This window comes from Babylonia areolata, chromosome 18, assembly GCF_041734735.1.
Source record: "Babylonia areolata isolate BAREFJ2019XMU chromosome 18, ASM4173473v1, whole genome shotgun sequence".
Lineage (NCBI taxonomy): Eukaryota > Metazoa > Mollusca > Gastropoda > Neogastropoda > Buccinidae > Babylonia > Babylonia areolata.
In genome coordinates this window covers 59,552,972-59,559,714 of record NC_134893.1, presented here as the reverse complement: position 1 = coordinate 59,559,714, position 6,743 = coordinate 59,552,972, and the positions used below count along the sequence as shown (strand labels likewise).

The following is a 6,743-nucleotide window of genomic DNA, read 5'->3' as shown; positions in this document are numbered from 1 at the left end:
ATATAGCACAGCACATCACGGTACAGCACAGCACAGCACAGTACAACACAGCACAGCACAGGACGGTACAGCAGAGTAGAGCAGAGCACAGCACAGCACGGTATAGCACAGCACAGCACGGTACAACACAGCACAGCCCAACACGGTACAGCACAGCACGGCACAGCAAAGCACAGCACAGCAAGGCACAGCAAAGCACGGTACAACACAGCACAGCACAGCACACAACACACACACACACACACACACACACACACAGCACAACTGAGATGCGTTTAGGAACATTGGAGCACAGTCCGGTGCAATGCAGTGCTGTTCCCCACACCAGCCCTTACAACACATCACAAAACACGTGTTAGTTCCACGCTGAAAGGGTCCGGGTGGCTGTTTCTCATTGAGGGGGTACGGAGGCGGAGACTTTCGCGACAAAAAACAGGTGTGCAACAATCGAATCCCAGCTGGGTGAATACAAACACGCAAACACGACGTGTGTCACAGGAAATCCCTGCTGCTGCCCATTCTCTCTCTCTCTCTCTCTCTCAATATATATATATATATCTATATATATATATATATATATATATATATATATATATATGTCATTTTTTCTCCACCCTCTCTCCCTATTTGCTTCTGTCTCTCTGACTCTGACTGTCTCTGTTTTTCTGTCTGTCTGTCTCTCTGTCTGTCTCTCTCGATGTTTCCATCTCTCTCTCCTCTTTCTCACTGTCTCTCCCCCCCTCTCGTTCTCCATCCATCCTGATCTCTCTCTCTCTTCTCTCTCTCTCTCTCTCTCTCTCTCTCTCTCTCTATCTCTACATGCGTTTGTGTGCTTTTCTCTCTTTGTTTCTTTCTTTCTATCTCTCCCTGTCTCTGTCTGTCTGTCTGTCAGTCAGTCCGTTTGACCGTCTGTCTGTCTGTCTCTCTCCCATTTCCTCTTCATGTCCACCATCTGTCTCTTTCTCTCTGTCAGTCTCTCTGTCCTCCTGTCTTTGTCTCTGTCTGTCTGTCTGTCTGTCTGTCTCTCAGTGTCTGTTTTTGTCCCTCTGACGCTGTCTCCCCGTTTCTGTCTCTCAGTCTAAAATCTCCGTCTCATACACACACACACACACATACATACAAGCACACACACACACACACACACACACACACACACACACACACACACACACACACACTCAACATAAAACACACAGAAACACACACAGAGACATACATAAGTGAGAGAGAGAGAGAGGGAGAGAGAGAGAGAGAGGGAGAGAGAGTGATCGACAGGCAGACAGACAGACAGAGAGACAGGGAGAAAGAGGGGGAGTGTGTGTGTGTGTGTGTGTGTGTGTGTGTGTGTGTGTGTGTGTGTGTGTGTGTGTGTGTGTGTGTGTGTGAAAGAGTGAAAGAGACAGAGACAGAAATAGAGGTCAAAAAAAAAAAAAAAAAAAAAAGGAAAGAAGACGACAAAAAAACAAACAAAACAAAACGTCGAGGGCGACTCAGAAAGTGGGTCAAACAAAGTATTCAGTTTTGCACTGCTTCCTTTTTTCCTTTTTGTATTTTTCCCCTCGTTTTTCTTTAACGTTCTTCTCTCTTGAGAAAACGAACTGTGATATTTTATTTCCTCGGCCACTGAGGAAATGTTTCCTGAAACCCCGTCTGGTGATATCAATGTAACCCACCCATCTTCGTCATTTCTTTTATAGAAACTGAAGGAAAGAAACAACAAAACAAAAAACAAACAAAAAACAAAAAAAAAAAAGGTTGCCCATCTTTCTCTTCTTTTATTGTTAATTTTTTTTCTTTTCTTTATATATATATATATATATAAATGATCATTATTATTTTTTAATTTTCATTTAAAATTATTTTTAATTCATTTATCTAATTGATTAATTAATCAATTATTTTCTCTTTTTTGTTATTTTTACTTATTTATTTTATTTATTTATTTTTGTATTATTTATTTTTATTTTTATTTATTTGTTTATCTTTTTTTTTTCCTCAAGGCCTGACTAAGCGCGTTGGGTTTCGCTCCTGGTCAGGCATCTGCTTGGCAGATGTGGTGTAGCGTATATGGATTTGACCGTAGTGACGCGTCCTTAAGCTACTGATACTGATACTGATATTCTCTTGTGTCTGTCCTGTCTCTGAGAGTCTGTTGTCTGTCTGTCGGTCTGTCTCCCACTCCCACTCACCCACACTAACAAACACTCTCAATGCTGAACCTACTATTATCTCCAGAAAAAAAACCCCACCTCAGAATCACCTCCTTCTCTCTCTGCATGCGCATGTCTGTATGAGCGCACAAGCGTGTGTATGTGTGTGCGTTTGTTTGTGTAAGTAAGACAGACTGAGAGCTTGGTAGTCACATGATCGCCAGAGAGAGAGAGAGAGAGAGAGAGAGAGAGAGAGATCCAGACAATGACAGAAAGGCAAAGAGAGAGAGAGAGAGAAAAGCAGACACACATACATACAGACACAATGACGTGGACACACAGAGACACAGACAATGAAGGAAAGACAGACGCAATAAACGGAAACAGACAGACAGACAGACAAAAAAAAAACACACACACACACACACACACGTACACACACACGCACACGCACGCACACGCACACGCACACACAGACACAAACACAGACACACACACACACACAATGAGGGAAAGACAGACACAACAAACGGAAACAGACAGACAGACAGACAAACACACACACACACACACACACACACACACACACACGTACACACACACGCACACGCACGCACACGCACACACCGACACAAACACAGACACAGACACAGACACACACACACACACAGACACAGACACGCAGACATACAGACACACAGACACACACACAGACACACAGACACAGACACAGACACAGACACACACACACACACACACACACACGCACACAGACACGCACTTACGCACGTGCGTGCGCCCACGCACACACACACGCACACAGACAGACAGACAGACAGACAGACACACACACACACACACACACAATGAGGGAATGAGACACACACACACACACACAAAACGGGCATATGCAGACAGACAGACAGATAGAGAAAGAGACACAGACACAGACACAGACACAAAGATACACAGACAAACTAGACAGACAGATGAACAGACAGGCAGGACAGACACAGAAACACAGAGAAATTCAACTCAAACCCCCCCCCCCCCCATCTCCCCCCCCCCCTCCTCACAGCCACACACTTCACCGTGAGCACACGTGTGTGTCCCGTTCCCTCTATCAAACCACAACGACAGTGCTGGTGGTCGGCGGGTTTCCAAATACAGCAAAACGGAGAAGGAAAGAAAGAGTCTGGGACCGTGCGGGATGGTAGCAGCGGCAGCAGCAACAGCAGCAGCGGCACCGCAGCAGCAGCCCTGGCTGTAGTTAGTTTCCTGCAAGACCTCCGGCATCACCGGACGGGGTTTCTCTTTCTTCTCCTCAACAAGCGCCGCGGTTTGTGCGTATGTGGTTTTTTTTTTTTGTGTGTGTGTGTGTGTTCAGGAAGAGAGCAAGTGTGTGTGAGTGTGTGCGCGCGTGTGAATTTGTATTCAGGAAGACGGCGAGTTTGTGTGAATATGTGTTCAGGAAGAGGGAGAGTGTGTGTGTGAATTTGTGTTCAGGAAGAGGGACAGTGTGTGTGAGTGTGTGCGCGCGTGTGAAATTGTATTCAGGAAGACGGCGAGTTTGTGTGAATTTGTGTTCAGGAAGAGGGACAGTGTGTGTGTTTGTGTTCAGGTAGAGGGACAGTGTGTGTGTGTGTTTGTGTTCAGGAAGAGGGACAGTGTGTGTGTTTGTGTTCAGGTAGAGGGACAGTGTGTGTGTGTGTTTGTGTTCAGGAAGAGGGACAGTGTGTGTGTTTGTGTTCAGGCAGAGGGACAGTGTGTGTGTTTGTGTTCAGGAAGAGGGACAGTGTGTGCATTTGTGTTCAGGGAGAGGGACAGTGTTTGTGTGTTTGTGTTCAGGAAGAGGGACAGTCTGTGTGTGTGTGTTTGTGTTCAGGTAGAGGGACAGTGTGTGTGTTTGTGTTCAGGTAGAGGGACAGTGTGTGTGTTTGTGTTCAGGTAGAAGGACAGTGTGTGTATTTGTGTTCAGGCAGAGGGACAGTGTGTGTGTTTGTGTTCAGGTAGAGGGACAGTGTGTGTGTTTGTGTTCAGGAAGAGGGACAGGGTCTGTGTTTGTGTACAGGAAGAGGGACAGTGTGTGTTTGTGTTCAGGTAGAGGGACAGTGTGTGTTTGTGTTCAGGAAGAGGGACAGTGTGTGTGTGTTTGTGTTCAGGAAGAGGGACAGTGTGTGTGTGTTTGTGTACAGGAAGAGGGACAGTGTGTGTGTATTTGTGTTCAGGTAGAGGTCAGTGTGTGTGTATTTGTGTTCAGGTAGAGGTCAGTGTGTGTGTATTTGTGTTCAGGTAGAGGTCAGTGTGTGTGTGTTTGTGTTCGGGTAAAGGGACAGTGTGTGTGCATTTGTGTTCAGGAAGAGGGACAGTGTCTGTGTTTGTGTTCAGGAAGAGGGATAGTGTCTGTGTTTGTGTTCAGGAAGAGGGACAGTGTGTGTGTTTGTGTTCAGGAAGAGGGATAGTGTCTGTGTTTGTGTTCAGGAAGAGGGACAGTGTCTGTGTTTGTGTTCAGGAAGAGGGATAGTGTCTGTGTTTGTGTTCAGGAAGAGGGACAGTGTCTGTGTTTGTGTTCAGGAAGAGGGATAGTGTGTGTGTTTGTGTTCAGGAAGAGGGACAGTGTGTGTATTTGTGTTCAGGACGAGGAAGTGTGTGTGTGTATTTGTGTTCAGGGAGAGGGACAGTGTGTGTATTTGTGTTCAGGTAGAGGGACAGTGTGTGTGTTTGTGTTCAGGTAGAGGGACAGTGTGTGTGTTTGTGTTCAGGTAGAAGGACAGTGTGTGTATTTGTGTTCAGGCAGAGGGACAGTGTGTGTGTTTGTGTTCAGGTAGAGGGACAGTGTGTGTGTTTGTGTTCAGGAAGAGGGACAGGGTCTGTGTTTGTGTACAGGAAGAGGGACAGTGTGTGTTTGTGTTCAGGTAGAGGGACAGTGTGTGTTTGTGTTCAGGAAGAGGGACAGTGTGTGTGTGTTTGTGTTCAGGAAGAGGGACAGTGTGTGTGTGTTTGTGTACAGGAAGAGGGACAGTGTGTGTGTATTTGTGTTCAGGTAGAGGTCAGTGTGTGTGTATTTGTGTTCAGGTAGAGGTCAGTGTGTGTGTATTTGTGTTCAGGTAGAGGTCAGTGTGTGTGTGTTTGTGTTCGGGTAAAGGGACAGTGTGTGTGCATTTGTGTTCAGGAAGAGGGACAGTGTCTGTGTTTGTGTTCAGGAAGAGGGATAGTGTCTGTGTTTGTGTTCAGGAAGAGGGACAGTGTGTGTGTTTGTGTTCAGGAAGAGGGATAGTGTCTGTGTTTGTGTTCAGGAAGAGGGACAGTGTCTGTGTTTGTGTTCAGGAAGAGGGATAGTGTCTGTGTTTGTGTTCAGGAAGAGGGACAGTGTCTGTGTTTGTGTTCAGGAAGAGGGATAGTGTGTGTGTTTGTGTTCAGGAAGAGGGACAGTGTGTGTATTTGTGTTCAGGACGAGGAAGTGTGTGTGTGTATTTGTGTTCAGGGAGAGGGACAGTGTGTGTATTTGTGTTCAGGTAGAGGGACAGTGTGTGTGTTTGTGTTCAGGGAGAGGGACAGTGTGTGTGTTTGTGTTCAGGTAGAAGGACAGTGTGTGTATTTGTGTTCAGGCAGAGGGACAGTGTGTGTGTTTGTGTTCAGGTAGAGGGACAGTGTGTGTGTTTGTGTTCAGGAAGAGGGACAGGGTCTGTGTTTGTGTACAGGAAGAGGGACAGTGTGTGTTTGTGTTCAGGTAGAGGGACAGTGTGTGTTTGTGTTCAGGAAGAGGGACAGTGTGTGTGTGTTTGTGTTCAGGAAGAGGGACAGTGTGTGTGTGTTTGTGTACAGGAAGAGGGACAGTGTGTGTGTATTTGTGTTCAGGTAGAGGTCAGTGTGTGTGTATTTGTGTTCAGGTAGAGGTCAGTGTGTGTGTATTTGTGTTCAGGTAGAGGTCAGTGTGTGTGTGTTTGTGTTCGGGTAAAGGGACAGTGTGTGTGCATTTGTGTTCAGGAAGAGGAACAGTGTCTGTGTTTGTGTTCAGGAAGAGGGATAGTGTCTGTGTTTGTGTTCAGGAAGAGGGACAGTGTGTGTGTTTGTGTTCAGGAAGAGGGATAGTGTCTGTGTTTGTGTTCAGGAAGAGGGACAGTGTCTGTGTTTGTGTTCAGGAAGAGGGATAGTGTCTGTGTTTGTGTTCAGGAAGAGGGACAGTGTCTGTGTTTGTGTTCAGGAAGAGGGATAGTGTGTGTGTTTGTGTTCAGGAAGAGGGACAGTGTGTGTATTTGTGTTCAGGACGAGGAAGTGTGTGTGTGTATTTGTGTTCAGGGAGAGGGACAGTGTGTGTATTTGTGTTCAGGTAGAGGGACAGTGTGTGTGTATTTGTGTTCAGGAAGAGGGACAGTGTGTGTGTTTGTGTTCAGGTTGAGGGACAGTGTGTGTATACTTGTGTTCAGGAAGAGGGACAGTGTGTGTGTATTTGTGTTCAGGAAGAGGGACAGTGTGTGTATTTGTGTTCAGGTTGAGGGACAGTGTGTGCGTATTTGTGTTCAGGAAGAGGGACAGTGTGTGTGTTTGTGTTCAGCAAGAGGGACAGTGTGTGTATTTGTGTTCAGGAAGAGG

General features: G+C 46.2%; 1 protein-coding gene across 2 annotated transcripts in view; it reads left to right on the top strand.

Moving 5' to 3' along the window:
• The first annotated feature begins 3,373 nt into the window (after positions 1-3,373).
• The window catches only part of LOC143292101 (uncharacterized), a 105,278-nt gene continuing 101,908 nt past the window's right edge, over positions 3,374-6,743 (top strand). Inside the window, exon 1 of one of the 2 annotated variants that reach the window (XM_076602285.1) lies at positions 3,374-3,497. The gene's annotated coding sequence lies outside the window, so the exon portion shown is untranslated. The remainder of the gene's footprint in view (positions 3,498-6,743) is intronic. The other variant, XM_076602286.1, reaches the window with a different exon arrangement.